General features: G+C 35.1%; 1 protein-coding gene across 1 annotated transcript in view; it reads right to left on the bottom strand.

Moving 5' to 3' along the window:
• LOC113226908 (ATP-binding cassette sub-family G member 1) overlaps positions 1–18,122 on the bottom strand; it is an 89,911-nt gene that overhangs the window by 30,778 nt on the left and 41,011 nt on the right. The window lies entirely within an intron of this gene.

Here is an 18,122-nt window from a genome sequence, read left to right as displayed (position 1 = left end):
ACAAGGAAATAAAAAAAGAAATTGCACTGAACAGTTCAAATCAAAACGTGTACAGTCGCCTACAATGATATTGAAATAGAAATATAAATCATTAATTTCGTTAAAAAAACAACACAGTATGCAATGCATGCATTTTATAATAGGAATAATATAACGATTTAGACAAAATACTAAATTACAAATAATAAAAATGTACAAAACGTGTTTGCTGTGCTCCTAAGGAAACAATGACCCACTCAGCTTCTAGTCGTCTCACTTAAAATGCTACGAACGCTGACAAACATACGTGTCACGGGACATAGTCATCACGGGCTTACACCAAAGACCACTAAAAAAAATTATACTCTCGTGAGTAATTCTCGTAACTAACATGTGCCGAAGAAAGTTTGGCGAAGGCTGCCCCAATAATGACTAAGAGCCTTTCAAGGACTTTCCTAGCATAATTTTGCGTTTTAGCTTATGCCTAGTTATCAACATATATTTAGAAGTATATTTTTAAAGGTCGGGAATAAAAAATAATGTAAAACATTGTATTTTAGAATAGATACAAGGACAGGACGCAATTGATTCAGTTCGACTATAGATTAGGTAACGTTTTTCCACGTACGTTTCAGTTTACGCATGATTGAATGTTTACCTTTCTGACGTATTGGTTATTTTATAGTACACGCATAAAAAATTAAAGCTATGAAATACCTAATGGAATAATCAATTAAACAATAATGACATAAAGCAAAAAATAAAACACAATGTGACAAAAATATTTAGACAATTTAAGTGAGAGATAATAAAAGTTGCAAAGGAACGTTTTGACAAGAGACCTCTTGCCAATGTCAATGTCACATGGATACTGAAAACAATGTGACCATTTGTGTCAGATTTCTGCCGTTTTAGCAGATTTAATTTTTATTCATTTTCGTTGCTGCAGATATGACAAGTTATATTAAATGTGGCAGAGTTTGGTAGATTTGGGAATATTCGGGAAATTCTTTATTATTTTTGGGAAAAAACTGAAAACTTGTTGTTTTCTGCTACTACGAACAAACATCTGAAGCGAAATACAGGACAATGTTACAAACATAAGCTATATCAACTTTATAACCTATATATATATATATATATATATATATATATATATATATATATATATATATAACTATATTCAATTATCTTTTTTGATGTTTTCATAATGAATCGCAAGTATTGATAGGTCTCCTTAATGCACGTCGTCAAAAACACTGGGTCACAAAATACACGGGATCTCGCCATCCTTCTTTTTAGGGCGATGTAGTTTTAATTTACCTCTTTACATTGTGAGCTTATACTCGGTCTACTAATGAGTTATATATGTTAACGGTAATATAATATAATTCAGTGATTGTGTACAACACCTACTCATTCTATACAATGCCGGGCTCTCCTTTTGGCTATGTACAAAATAGTTATATCTTTTGTACTATTATACACATTACCTAGACATTGTATATAAAGTCTAGGTATTGTATATAATACCAGCCGTAGATTGGGAAAAGTATTAAATGAAAGACAAAATAAACAAATCGGTCATTTTTGTTTGCGTTTCCAAGTTGGTGCGACCCCCTCCTGTGGGTTTAGGTTAGGTTAGTATATGAAAAAGTCGCCAAAACCAAATTTTGATTGTCTACTGACTCGTGTTTACAAATATACGAATTTATACATATTCGATACGTCGGGGAAGAAAGGGCGTATAGGCCAATTACATTAAAAAAAATGTTTAATGTGAAGATTCGAGCTACCCTCAAATTTTGGTGGTCATTCGAGCTATTTGTAAAAATATATCAACCAAAACGTTATAAATTGTTTACTCTCGTATACTTTGTGCTTTAAGCTTTTACGCCTGTTTAATGTACGTAGCCGTAGACGGTCACATGCCAACACTCATTTAACGATATGCATATGAACCGGGTCTAAGTGTAATTCTCCATCCTGGCGACGGCAAAAGCCTCGGTAGTATGATAGTCGGTCTCTAGAAACTGGACAGACAGCTATTGTGGTATACGTGTCATACATACATTCAACATAGCATACTATATAAATAATCATACCAGAGTTGAACAGTGGAGTTTCTTTACGATTTTGAAGGCGACTGTACGGATACGGAGTCAAGGCAAAACTTTACACAGGATATGGAAAATATTATACTTTACCCTAATTGCTTGGTCATTACAAATTATAGCAAATTCAAGCGGAACTTATTACAGTCTTTACATACGTACTGATTCTTTTCTTAACCTTTAAAAGCTCAGTTTCAAAGTTTATTCTAACAACTAATTTATGTTTGAAATACTTACAAAATATAAACAAACACTTGAATCATACAGAAAATATAAATAATAAATGAATAAACCAAAACTGGGCAACAAAATTCAGGCAATAATATTTATTTTCGGAAAATCAACGGCTTCAAAACACTTAACAATAAATAAATTAAAACTTAAAAATAAATTAGATTTTTGTTTTCAATTTCGTTTTTTGTTTCTTTTTTTTTCACGAAATTGGTAGCATAATTTAGTAAATAAACATAAATAATAAAAAATTACCAAAAATATAAAGTTAGTGTATTGTCCATTAGACGTATCGATTTTATACAATGGACTACCCAAAGTGACATGCTTATATTGTAGTTCCGTAAAATTCCGCTAGATTGCACTGAACTATTTTATCTAAATTGTAGAGCTTTATGATGAATTCTAGATGCTTACCCCTTTCATGGCCTAAAATATAAATTTTTAATTTATAAATAGGAGAGACGGTATTCGCCGGCTATGGCGCAGTCCGCTAGACTCAGGAAGTTCGGTTGGTTCTTCAACCAACGATACGAGACATGTATCCGCCTCAAGCTCTTAGCGAGCCTGACCGTTTGTGGACAATACAATTCGGATTATCTCTTTTTTATTATATTTATTATTTTAATTACCGACGGCTAGTTCACCGTGCATTGCAGCTCCGTGAATATATCCTAAGGCCATGGTCAACTACTAATGTACAAAGACAAACAGCTCTAATTGAAGTGGATTTTTCCTTATAAATATAAATAAGATTTATTTCTTTAATAAATAGTAACTACTGTTTTTTTAGGTGAAATACTAAACGAGATATTGCTATACTCGCACAGAGATCTCGCGTTTTATGTTGCTCTTGCGAAGTCACGCGCTGCCATGCTAGCCCTACTGATGTTAAGAGATGATGTGACCGACGATGTTACGCGTGTATGTCTAGAACAGAGATTCCCAAACTTATGTGTCTCGTAGGCTACGCAGAACTTTAAATCACAAAGAACTGAAGAGCACCGCTACTGTTACTCTGAGACATTAAGTTGACAAGTCCCGTGTGCTTGTAATTTCACCAGCACCCTACAAAACCAGAAATTAATAATGCTCACAATATTGCATGGCGGCAGAAATAAGTAAGGTGGCAGTACTATCCTGGACGAGCTCTTTCACAAGGAGCTCTACTGCTACTACTGTCTATTTTGCACAGACCCCTATGCTGTTCTAACATGGATTTTTTGTACAAATTCATAAACTTCTAAGATGTTTTGACTAGCTGACAGTTAATAAAAATAGAAGTAAATCAATTTGCTAACCCACAGAAGGTTAATCCATAAAATAGCTTGTATGGAATGTTTTCTTCGTGCAGTTAATGCCACTCTCCCTCCACATAACATAACAACGACGGCTTGTAAAAATTGTTTATGAAATACGTAAATTAGTGCACGTCGATACCAGGCTATATTAAATTGTTACCAAAAATTGTATTTACAATCGAGTGACATGGTAATAAAACGTCGTCATATCCAATGTACTTGATATTACAATTTTAAACCGACATCTTTAGTCAGGCGCTGATAGCTGTAAAGGTACATAGCAGGTGAAGAAAAACTTACATAGATTTCTCACAGATGGAGCTACGGCAAATAAGACAAATACGGCAAAAACTGCCTGCGTGGTCGATCGGTTACCGTGCTGAACTGCCACGCAGAGGTCCCGGGTTCGATTCCCGGGCCACCGGGTGAAATATTTGTATGGCCTACATGTGGGGCTATGAGCGTGAGCGCGTAAAAAAAGTCGTTAAAAATAAAAAACAATACACATGGAAGTATTCTAAAGGTCTGCTGGGTCGTTCCGTGTCTCAGTTGGGAGAGCGTCAGACAAGGCATGCTGAAGGCGCTGGTTTGAATCCAGTCAAATCGCAAGGAAATTTTCTTAGTATAGAACACTATATCTCTGTATTAATAATTTTAACAAACTAGTGGAGTATGAAATTCAAGAAAAAATATTAAATATCATGGTAGTAAAACAACGGGATTATTACTACTTAATAATATACGCGATGTTAAATCCAGAATATAGTAGATTGTACAATTGCATAAAACGTGTCATCTTACCCGAGACGTATGGATACTTAAGTCGAGGGTAAAATGGGTTTTATGAACGAGTTACTCTCACTTACACTCTGCTTTTCACTTCGATTGCGAGGAAATTAAACAGCAATATTACAAATAAACGATTATTTAATTAAAATTGAATGTAAAATTACAACAATTAGATATATTCAATGTGATGGTTTTTTTTTTATGCACTACAACTTAAAATCCTATTTTATGCAGCCTACACCCAGCATAAATACGAACTTTAAGAGCATGAGAAATTAAAAAAATATGTTTACTTCAAATATTACCATTATATGATCGCATTGAACTAATGTGATATTAATGACACTTATGTCAGTGTGGAATGATCCTGTTTTCATACACTGCACATCCTGTTTTCAAACACGTTTTCGCACATGCGTGACAAAACGTGTTTTGTACGTTTGTATGTTTATGTGGTATAATCAATTGCAATACATCACATGCGACAATATGAAAATACAATACGACTTAGAGCCTATGCATAAGGCGTATTTTATACGCGCTGCAGATGCGATGTAGTGAATCGATTCAAACGCGCGCAAACATCGCGTTGTTAGCAAGAAGCTTATACACTCCACTGAACTTTAACTAAAATTAAAACTATCTTGTTATAATTATTAATACAAAGATCGAAGACTCAGAAAAAACACTCAGAAAAAATTCCTTCGATCCGGTCGGATTCGAACCGAACGTCTTTTTGCATACCGTGTCAGACGCTATACCAACTAACCCACGGAACGAACCAACGGACCTCACGAATTTTTCTATGTGCTTGCGTCGTGTCTTTGTACTTGGTCTTTCAACGACTTTTTAGTCGTAGCGCCATCTATGAGAAATCTATTACAGATTTATCTTTATGAGTCTTCGATCTTTGCATTAATAATTATAACAAACTAGTGGAGTAATTTCACAAAAAATAATTGAATATCAATTCAATAAAAATTTAATTAAAACTATCTATTATCAAAATGAACGCGCGACTGCAGCGCGTCTGCGGCGCGTAGACGCGCAGATGACACGCGTTTACGGCGCGTATACGCATAAAATATACCGTGTGCCCAGGCTCTTAGAGCGCCTTCAAATTAGACGCGTATATAAGCTCTGCAGTGGCATCACTGTGGCGCTGCAGCCGCGCCACTACTCATTTTCATACAATATTTAGAAGCGCAGTTGCAGCGCCACTGCCGTGACGTCGTGACACGCGCGCGTCACTTTACAGTCGCAATTAGTGACTAAAAATTACTGTTGTCGCGCGACTGTCGCACCACTGCAGTACTTCTACAAGCGTCTAACTTGAAGGCGCCCACTAATTAGCCACATATTGGCGCAAATTTTTTTGTATGGGAAAATGGAAGCGAAAACAATAACAATAGTTATTTGTTAAACAAGGCTGCAAAGTTGTTGTTTGACGCAAGTGCCTGTCAATACAGGTTTCAATAAACCTGAGCAAACGAAAGGATACTATGGGTCGTATTCCAGGACTCTGCTCAATGCTCAAGTCAGGATTTGAGCAGACTTGAGTATCATTTCAAGCACTGGAAATACGACCCTAATGGCAGGGACTTGAGTATGATTTCGAGTGCTTTAAACCATACTCAAATCCTGACTTGAGCATTGAGTAGAGTTCTAGAATACGACCCTAAGAATCCTGAGCGTGGCGAGGGTTTCAAGGCACGAGACGCAAAACAACTTTGCAGTCGAGCGAAACACATAACTTTCACCTCACTATAGCGAGGAAAATAGTAGATGAAAGAAAAACAGTTGAACTATAAAATAAAGTTTTTTTAATCAAAAGAAAAAGTTTATTTTCGGATGCGTTCTCTATTTGCACCTCATCAATTTTTATTCTTGCTTGTACTTGTAATTTTGTGTGATTATTGAAATTACTTTAGTCCTTCGACGAATTAAAATAATTTAATAAACAAAAATAGTTATCAAAAATAGTCAACAATAATAAGAATAAAATATACCAATGGATTTATATTACATAAATATGTAATGCTTGACAAATCGCGTAGTTGAACGTGTCACTATGTTTTTTTTTTCAACGTAAGAAAAAATTTGGTGCACCACAGTCCATTGTCAAGTTCAAATTTCAAAAACGCTTTTACGCGCAGATTTGTAATAAGAAAGAAAACCTTTCCGAGCTAGTGAGGTGAAAAAAGCTTTATTTGGCATGACATACAATAAAAAGCATATTAATAGTTCAACACACACGTCAATGACAAAGCTACACAGGACTATAAAGTACATTGATGATATTCTGCTACAGCCACAAAAAATAACAGTACTTAAAATACACTTAATCAATTACAATGCCCAAGAACAACACCACATACAAGGCACAAATTAAACGGAACCTTCAACCCGTGGTTGCTTGTCTTTTGACATTTTGCCATTGGCAAGTAATGTTATAAAATCAAACAAATTTAATATTTTTATTGCCACAGATGAAAACCAAGTATGTGGCTAATACCACATGCAAATGTTTTGGTACAAAAATAACGCCAAGATTAACTACCTTAAGTGACAGGCCTAATGTAGGCCAAGGACCGTGTGCTATACTAGCTAATTTTAATTACATGTACGCTTGTTAGAAACAATGGTATTGCAAATTAACAAATTTACTCTATGAACTGAGGTTTAAAATTAAAACCTTGCTTTAAAAATTACATATAAAATTTTAAACATTCGTTACTTCTGCTTTTTTTTATGATATCAAGTGACGGGACGAACAAGTCGTGCGCCTACTGGTAAGCGATAAAGATCTACAGACCGAAGCCGCCGACCTGGCGACACAGCCCAGCGACTTGGTGTCATCGGCCTTATTTGTAATCTAACCCAATGACATGATTCTAGAAACGCCGCCGACACCATCCCGCCCGGGTCGGTAGGAGCGGTCTGTAGACCGTTATACCCTTGTACAGGTTAAGCTTTAAATCACAACGATCTGAGGGCATTGCGACTGCGCCCACATAAAATTGTCAAGTCCCACGTGCTAACAGTTCCACCAGCACCCTTACCCTTAAAAATCAAAACGCAGACATGCTCACATTCTTTCTTGGCGGCAGAAATAGACTAGGTAACAGTACTTCCTTGGACGGAATCTTTCGCAATAAACTCCACTACTTTTAAAAATGGTAATCATCATGATCAACCGTTCGTTCCTCTGCCTGACACGGATCTCCTCTAAGAAATAGATTTAAGTCATAGTCCACCAAGCTGATCCAATACGGGTTGGGGACTTTACATGATTTCCTAAGATTGTGAACCTTCTTGAAATGCAGGTTTCGTAACGAATGGTATAGCTACTAAACATATGAAAATGTACGTAACTTAGAAATTAAAGTCACACACTAGACGTAAAAAGGCCATATATGCAAAATGACAACTTTTCAGGGGAGAACCTTAAACTTCATTATTCTTATAATTATAAATACAAAGATCGAACACTCAGAAAAAACACTTAGAAAAAATTCCTTCCATCCGGTCGGATTCGAACCGACGTCTTCTTGCATACCGTGCCAGACGCTATACCAACTAAGCCACGGAACGAACCAACGGAACTCACGAATTTTTCTATGTGCTTGCGTCGTGTCTTTGTACTTGGTCTTTCAACGACTTTTTAGTCGTAGCGCCATCTATGAGAAATATATGACAGATTTATCAGTTTATGACAGTTTTTTCTGAGTGTTCGATCTTTGTATTAATAATTATAACAAACTAGTGGAGTAATTTCACAAAAAAATAATTGAATATCAATTCAATAAAAATTTAATTCATTATTCTTCTTTGTAGGAAAGAGGGGACCCTAGTATCTAATGGTCCCCATTCAAATTTAAAGAAAATATTCTACCTCTAAGGGTGACAAATTAAGGGACGAATCCGGTTTATTGAATTTTACCAGCTTTTCGTTAACCAATTTTAATAAAATTCGGCACATAAGTAAGGTGACCATACGTCCAGCTATTAAACTTCGTGTCCCGCTGTCCCCAAAACACACGTGACTTTTTTTTAATATATAAGGCCAGCATAACAGACTACACAAGATTTCTTTCTTTTTTAAATTTTTGATCATTTCAAATTTTTAATTTCTTTTTTACATTTTTTTAATTATAAATTCACAGGCGTTCCAGTCTAGGGAAAAGAATAATGGTCACGTTACACATAGGTGTAATTCTAATGAAAATAATATGTTATGGTGACCTAGGGCTGATCTGATGGTGGAAATGGCAGACAGACGAGTGGAACTCCTCAACAAGGTACAGCAGCTGCCTTGTACTTTGATGATGACTTCCATCTGCGTTTCAATTATTGTTGCGGAGCAATCAGCAAAGAACACAACGTAAGCAGGTAACAAAGTATAGAAGTCAGTTTGAAAAATATATATAACCCCATACTATTGAAATTATACGTATAAACAAATTTAAATACATTATACATGTACACACATGTGACATTTAGTATTCAATATGCAGTGTATTTATTTAAATTACTAGTTACCTCATTTCTTCACCAACAGATTGTCCTATTTTTTTACACCATGTTTGCCTTGATGAAATTTGTAGTCTGCACTAAAGTAAGCTTAAGTAAGCTTTAAGTAAGCTTATTTTACATTTGCCGTTCAATTGGGACGTTGTAGTTTTAATGTACAATAGACATTCTTTCATAAATTCAATCGGAATATCAACGTGTGCGTGTTTTGGCAAGACGCTGTGCGTGCTTTGGCAAAGCGCTGACGCTCGAAAGACGCTAGCGTGGGGGGTCTCTAAAGATATGTATTTAAATGAATTTGTGCAGTAAATTATTCTTCTTATCGAATCGATGGCATATACTGCTTGGGGACAGAATTTGCCAATCGGCGTAAGGTGCCTGCCGATTGTTGCCCAGGGTGCGTCAGACGTACGGGAAAGGAATTAAAATTCAAGATTATACTACTGCTGAAAGCAAAATCTGATTCTCTACACGTTAATAGAACCATTATTAGAATATTGTAAGAAACTATTAAAAGATATCTAACACAATGAGACAAAATTTTTGTGAGCTGGTCCTGAACCAACCAGTCCTTACTCAAAAATCATGAAAATATTTTTTCCCTTTTATTTTTAAATATATTTGGCAAGTAGGCAATTGTTTAAATATCTGTAACAAACTTTAACCTATACATTTTTAATAATCTTCCAAGGGAAATAAATAAAAAATTCTCTTTTTGAATTAATACACTATTGTATTAACAGTGCGACATGTCGTACGGAGAAGCTACTTTCGTGCACCCTGTAATTATGTCTTATGCACTGTGTGTGCTTTCTTTATTGGGACAGTATTGGGAAATTCGGAACTATATGAAATATAGGAAACTGTCTTGAGAACCATTAAGACTTTTTTGGGAAAATAATTTTGGAATAGTAAATTTTTTGTCAAAATTTTTGGTAGTGCTTGTCGACTCAGTTTCATGGAAGGACAATTCTATTTTATTAAAATAAAAAATTCGGGACAGCAGAAGTTGGTCAAATTTCATAAAATAATTTTTCATACAAATTAAAATATGTCACCGAGGTCGTCAGTAATGAACTAAATTTATTCTTGTAAATGTTACAATCGATTACGTCGTCGACAATTCTTTGAATTGACAAGGGCGCCGTTTTACTGATATGTACGATAACCGCATTTTCTTCGTGAATTAATTTGTTTTTCAAATACTTAATGCAATTATTGTTAGTCGCAGGTCATTGGTGCATGTCATTGACATTCCTTTTATTTTTCATTGTAAATAGGTACTTATTTTTTATTAACTGAAGTTTATTGAGGTATAACAAATTATGAGTAGAGATGTTATGATCCCGAAGTAATGTCAAAACATTTTTTTATAATCTAATGAAAATTATATTTTTATTAGAATTCTATTTATTTTTATCGAAATCAATACATTTTTTTCGTCCCGTACAATGAAATGATCCTTACATAAAACAGAGTCGATCAACACTAAAAAAAACTTTGATCAACTTTATTAATTTTCATGGACAACACACGCTTGACAAAAAAATTGACCATACCAAAATGGTTTTAACAAAAAAGACTTAATGGTTCTTAAGGCAGTTTCCTTGTATTTTCCATGGTTTCAGATTTCCCCATACTGTCCCATTAAATAACACTGTAAGTACTAAAAATAACAAACACTGAGTTATAATTCAGAGTTTTTACATCTTTACGTCAATACTGTGTTTTCAATAGCAATAACTCCAATTACACGTAAATCTTAAAAGCAAAAGCTTTTAATAAAAATATTATGATGTTGTTACCGGTTTTGAATTCTGGTATGACTGCTGTTTGTTCCTCCGGTAGTTATTTCTGGTTTTACGCTCCATGGTCACGAGTTAACTGACAAATGGCAGTTGACAGCTTATCGTACCTATCTACTACATACAATACATTATCCATATTACCTTTTTCGCTGTCGACGACGTCATCTCGACTTTTTGTCACTAATTTTAAACATATACCAGAAAATCCTCAATTTTCCGAACAAAATATTCGAGTATTGATTGCACACTAAATATGCACACTAAACCAATTAAACATAGCATAGTGTTGAATGCATTAAGCAAAACTGTTATCGAGTTCTTATGTTTTCGCGATTGTTACACATAGGAAATGAAACTATTTTTCCGGATTTAAATCGCGTATATTTGTTTTTTCAAACAAACCGACGTTTCGGGCCCTTCACAGGTCCCATGGTCTCGGTTGACCGTGAGTCAACCGTAACAAATATACGCGATTTAAATCCGGAAAAATAGTTTCATTTCCTACAAAACTGTTATATTAAGTGCTTCTCTGAAAGTAAACCAATAATTGTTTGACAAAAAATTATACTCAACTTTTTTGGAACCAAACACATATTAAATTTTTAGTTACAGACTGCAGCACATCAAGCTGTATATTGACGGATCCTGTTCCGATGCACTGGAAGTGATATTCGAACAAACACAAGTGTATAGCTTGATGTATTGTTGACTGTACATTAGCTTTTCTGTGTTTATAGTACAGCATTAAATATTTAGCTTTTTCCATAATAATTCTCAACCCAGCTCAGTGGTCAAATTAGCTCGGGGTCAAAATTACTAATTAGATTTTTTTAAATTAAATTTTTATTGAATTGATATTCAATTATTTTTTGTGAAATTACTCCACTAGTTTGTTATAATTATTAATACAAAGATCGAACACTCAGAAAAAACACTCAGAAAAAAATCCTTCGATCCGGTCGGATTCGAACCGACGTCTTCTTGCATACCGTGCCAGACGCTATACCAACTAAGCCACGGAACGAACCAACGGACCTCACGAATTTCTCTATGTGCTTGCGTCGTGTCTTTGTACTTGGTCTTTCAACGACTTTTTAGTCGTAGCGCAATCTATAAGAAATCTATTACAGATTTATCACCCAGTTAGTACCTTTACAGCTACCAGTAGATTTTTTTATCTTTCATTTCATATTTTGCCTAATCTACGGCGGGCGCTCTATACAATGCCTAGGAAATGTGTACAATAGTTAAAAAACACTAACTATTATATACATTGCCTAAATAAGTCCGGTATTCTATAGAATGCCTAAGAATTTTATACAATCCCTGAATTATACACATTGCCATTGACAAATACATGAGCGATTAAAAAAAACATACTATCGGGTTAGCCGATTCGGACTTAATAGATACACAAAAACAACAGCAAATACAACGCGCCTTTACACCGTGTGGGCTTCGCGTCACTCGGTCTCCTTGAGTGCGACGAAGCGCGACGGCACGCGCGAAAAGAAGCGCGTTAAAACCATTTTCAGTCTGTAAAGTCGTTGTTTAACGCGAGTGCTTGTATTAAAAACTGAACAAGCGAAGGATTATAGCCGGTCACGCGATTCATGCGTCTCTGGAAGCATACCACACCTAGAGGTGCCGGAGATGATTTTATACCGATTTATAGATATCGATGTTATAACAGGTAAAAGAACGAATACTAATTGCTATTTCGTTAACTACTCTAGCAAACCATAAAGTTTTTAATGTCTGGGTCTGTCATCTAAAAAAATAAACAACTTCAAAAATACGTCACGACAATCGTGTGTTATTGTTTGGGCTGGTGATGTCGGTGTTTATTTATTGAAAACATACCGTAAGTTGCGTTTTTTAAGTTTACCCTGAATATAAATGTTTATAAACTACAAGGAGTAATTTCATGGTAAACATTAGAACCACTCAAACGGAATATTATCATATTTACCCAAGTACACCAAAAATTTCATTAGTGCTTTTTAAGTGCAGGATTTGCGGTGTATTACTGCATTTTATTTGAGATGTTTTTGTTGTAGTATGGAGGGTATTTATTTAGTAATGCAGAATAAGAATTTTAATTTTTAAAAACTTGTATTTAAACTGAATCCTTTTCTAATTTGCGAAACCAAATAGCCGCCATTTTGCGGTAGGACGAGCGCATCGCGTGAGCGGCTAAGATTGAACTCACTTCGGTCGTGTTTCAAAAATATAATCCTGAGCGTAGCGAGGGTTTCAAAGCACGAGACTGAAAACAACTTTACTGCCGAGCGAAACACACAACTTTTCACCTCAAAAGAATTTAGGTTAGGTGTTAAGTGTTTTCAGTAACAAAACAAAAAAAATGTTGAATATTATTTGGTAAAGTAAATGTGCTGCAGCTTAAGAAATGAATTTTAGAAATTCAGCTGTAAAGTTGGATAATTTAGTGTGCAAGTCAATATTTTAGGTGAACAATGAATATTTTTGTTTTTAAACCATATTGTGGTTTTATTAGACTGACATTTGTTGTGAACTAGGTAAATAAGGTTAACTGATTTTAAAAGGTTTTATCATTTTCTCGGTAGTACATGTTTTGATATTCAAGTGGTTTATTAGTAGTGTAATCTACTTACTAAGCAGTGGATTAATCAGTGGAGACACTTCGTGTGCTTAAATTATATTTTGAGGGGCAGTTAAATATTGTCCATTTTCAACCAACATACGACACCGACTTATTTACACTTATTTACTTCAGTAACTTGCACAGTTTAATGGCATACGGTATTTTGCTTTGGGGTAATGCCGCCAGTACTACCTAATAGAATCTTTGTCCTGCAGAAAGTGCGGTTAGGGCAGTTAACAATCTGGGCCCCAGAGAGATAAGTTTAAAGAGATTAAACATTCTTACGCTAGCGTCTCATATGCCTCAAACTTCTCCAGCACTTTTTAAAACCGGATCGCAGTAATACTCATAATACAGCTTGGCGGCAAAAAAGGTATAGTGACAGAATTTCTCTGGACGAACACTTTCACAAAGAATTATAGTCTTTTTAAGAATAAGTCCTGTTAAGAATGAGTCTTTGTACTAATACGTCTTAAGTAGAATAGGAGTACCTCCCGAATAAGGCATTTTCAGAATGGGGTCTTCCACGATACGATAACGTACTTTTACAACTATAGGTCATTTTGCGAATAGGAACCGAATCACCTTAACCAGTCAACGGATTTACTAAATAAATACGAACATCTTAATATGTGGATAAGGTTGATTGTACGTGTACTTATGTCACTCAATCTCACAACAAATGAACCTAATCATACCATGTCAATTGACCCTTGAAAATAAATAAATAAATAAATAAACATCATAAAATCTGTAGTGACGTACTGTCATTAAGTTACTAATTAATATTTATTTGTTTTATTACAGCGTTATGTATTGTCTAACAAAACATCATACGTAATAGATACAGCCTTGAGTTAAATTTGCCAGTTTACAGCGCTTCTGAGGGTTAGGCAATCATTGCCAAACGCGTAATCATTTTGCAGGTTTTCAAACATGTCTATTATGGACAATTTAGACACAAATTCTTCATTTAAGGTCGAGGTAAGTACTCAAATGTAATAACCTCTCGAAAAGGACTTATCTTCGTGATACCTAATTTCAGTTCGGTATGTTAAAAACCCAACAAGTGTAAAAATAAGTATCTTATTTACGCGAAATAGGTTTCGTATTAATTTAACATTCCTTAAGTCTTAAGGCGAAGTATTCCAACCCGAGTCTACATTTTAGGTGTTGTGTGGGAGGGACGCCCCCATAGATGGCGCCTCTCGCGCCCCGCAACTCGCGCTCAAATTTAATATGAATAAAATAATAACAGGCAGATAAAATTTTTCACAACAAGCACCCGATGATGCCGACACGCCGCGCCACCCGTTGTCCATAGCGGGGTGGCTGTCATAAAACTTCTGGAGAATTTTCGAGATTTGGGATAAATGTGAATTTAATAATATTGGGCTTGAGTTGAAAACCAAAATTAACAAAGTTCTCTGTTGTACAAGAAAAATGTCACTATTATAAAAATTATGTGCAAAGTTAGATTTAGTTAGGTACATCGTATATTTTGTATAAGACCGTTATTTAGTAATTAATAACTAAACAATTTGCTAGATCAAAATAGTATTAATGATTACAACAAACCAGTGGGGTAATTTCACAAAAAATAATTGAATATCAATTCAATAAAAATTCAAAACAGTCTTTTCCGCTTGCCCTCCGATGACTCCTCTTAAGTGCGTTTAACCTTAGATGTCACTCATATCTCGACTCGAAATGCTTTCAAGGATACCTAATTTTGGTTCGGTTTGCCAAAAACCTGCCAAATGTATAATAATACATATCACACGTACGCGAGATATGTTTCTTATTAATAAACATCCCTTAAGAGTATATACTAACTCAAATGGCTTTGATCGATTCCGCACAACAATGAAAGTGTTGATCACTTTGGAAAACATATATAGTAAAATTGAGGATATATACGCTGATTACTATATGATGTGAAAACACGATTCGTAAAACTTTTCACGATAGGAAAAATCATCGAGTATATAACCAGAAATAGAGACGAAATGTCATTTAATTTGTTTGAAAACTATTCTGCCATATCATTACTGTGACAACTGCGCTCCGATTGGCTAGCCCGAGTTCGAAACAATTGACGGGTGTCGTCAACTGTTTTACTTCAAATTGACCAGTTGACTTGAACTTTGCTACAATGGACGAAAATTGCAAAATTACATATTTCATATTTAATTACCGATGAAACGTGATTCCGTTTATTTTGTAATTAGATGTTTTGCTGTTTTTCCCACACCACCGAATACAACAGCACGGCATTGTTAGAGATATTATCTTTATTACAATAAATACAGAATATTTTTCTGGAATATACGGAGACGCACACACAGGTCAGTAGTTGGCCTGTCTATATTTCAGTGCAAACGAGAATTGATACTCATAAGAGCTGTATCGCTAATGTGTTACCAGGAATATATGGCCCTTATTTCGTCTCTATTTCTGGTTATATACTCGATGGGAAAAATACACAAACTTACTTATCGTAATTTGAATTTGAACTAAGATAGTATAGACTCTTAAGTCTCTATTGCGTACCTGATGTTAGAGTCTAAAGCATGTCAAGCTTGACATTTTGGCATTTGGGCTGTTATAATCGCAAATTGCATACAGTTGAATATAACATATCGTATTTACCAACACACTATTGCAGATTACGGTAAGGGTGCTTGTGAAACTGTAGGCGCATGGTATTTAGTAAATGTACGTTTCACGGTGACGAACGCAGTTTTAGTGCCTCTCAGATCTTTGCGATTTAAAACTTTGAGTGACAATGCAACAGTTATGAGCAGACATGCCGCTTACCATTTCTTCGTCCTGTTATATACAAGTAAGAGCGTTTGTGCACTACGTCCTGTTTGTGCACTACGTCCTATTCGTATAAGTTCCGAATCCGAGAAATGACGATCCGAAATGTCACATGAACCATTTAACTCGAGGTTTACAAGCGGTATTCATTTTTTCTCGGCTTCGAAGCGGACTTAGTGCACAAGCGACATCCAAAGTGGGTCTCAAATTTGTTAATAATATTATAAAACAGCCATGATAGCTTATTGCTTCTCATTGTAATTTTCCTTATTAAATTCGTAAATTTAATTGAAATGTGTTTTTAGGGTAAATTTGTTCATTTTAAAAAGCTATTCCTGAGACGCTCCGTAACAGTACCCTACCAGGTTTCATGTTCATTGGTTCTGATTTTTTTAAATATACACCATATAGGTATACTATGTACACCGTAATTGAAATAAATGACTTCGTCGTTGTTTTGTGGGCGAAAGCGTCATTTCGAAAAAGTCAGGGGCGCATGTTTTAGGTTTTAACGACTGTTTTAAAATATTTACGTTCCGTTTTAAATTCAATATTAAAACTTAATTAAAACCAAAATCGTATTTTAAAACAAAACGTAAACATTTAAAAAAAACGTTGAAACCTAAGACATGTTCCCCTAAAAAAAATTGAAAATGGCGCTTTCGCCACTTCTACAAAACATCGACGACTTATAAAAAATGAAAAGACTTATGAAAAGGCTAAATTATTAACTTCCAAACGGCCAGAATGGCGCTTTAGTACTTTCGCCTTTCCAGCAACGAATGTCAAGCGCTAAACAGCGAAATTACTTATTATTGCTCTAAAAAATTGCCTAATTCAAGTTGTGACAGTAAGGAGAGGCACGAGAAATGTCATTCGTCACCTACTTATTTACGTTACAAGCCTGTAAAACAAGTCGTGCAAGGTCAAGAGCACGTCGAACTTGACATTTCACATTAAAATTCAACGATAATAAAGCTTATTAATTTTGTAAAAGCAATCAATTACTCCATTTGATTCCGTAACTTTAAATTGCGTAGTAACTCTATTAAGAGTCGATACTACCTCAGCTCGAATTCAAAATTTTCCCGTCTAATACTTAAGAAGTTATTTCATAATTATATTTATATAATGATTAATAATAATTAATTATGTAACTACTAACAACTAATTGTTTTATTGTTTAATAAATATAGAAAATCTGATTTCAAGCTGTAACATAACACATACGCGCACGCACACGCACACGCACACGCACACGCACACGCACACGCGCACGCGCACACGCACACGCACACGCACACGCACACGCACACGCGCACGCACACGCACACGCACACGCACACGCACACGCACACGAAATAGAGATTAGAAAGATCATGACCAACCAAAGTATAAAAACTATACCCACAGCGCAGCGTACTGAAATGATATACCGCCGGGGATAGAGCAAATCCGCGTATGTAGCATTGGTAAAAGGTGCGTATAAACCAAATTTTACAGAAGAGGGATTTGAAGTTATTACTTTCAATGGCTACGACTTTTATTTCTGCACAGTAAGCATTAATTTATGTTGTTGGACTGATAACAATTAGATGTCTGTAAGTCACGGTAATTTGGTTGCTACGACATTTACACGGATTTCATTTGGCCACTAAATTACCGAAACGGAAACTCATTCATAATCCAATGCTAGCGTAATTGCACTATCTCCAACGATATGGCCAAATTTACAGAAAAACATGTGCACTTTAGGATAGTATGTTCGCTTTATTATAGGTACTGGGATTATGGAATAAAAAAATGTGTTTTATATAAAAAATGTATGTTAGTCCAAAATATTTATTACGTTTTGTATTTATTGTTGATCCCCCAGAGATCGATTTCGGTCTTATTCTTACTGCAGCTGGGGTCACAA

Source organism: Hyposmocoma kahamanoa, unplaced genomic scaffold, assembly GCF_003589595.1.
Source record: "Hyposmocoma kahamanoa isolate Upper Pololo Valley unplaced genomic scaffold, ASM358959v1 202, whole genome shotgun sequence".
Lineage (NCBI taxonomy): Eukaryota > Metazoa > Arthropoda > Insecta > Lepidoptera > Cosmopterigidae > Hyposmocoma > Hyposmocoma kahamanoa.
This window is presented reverse-complemented; position numbering and strand designations above follow the sequence as displayed.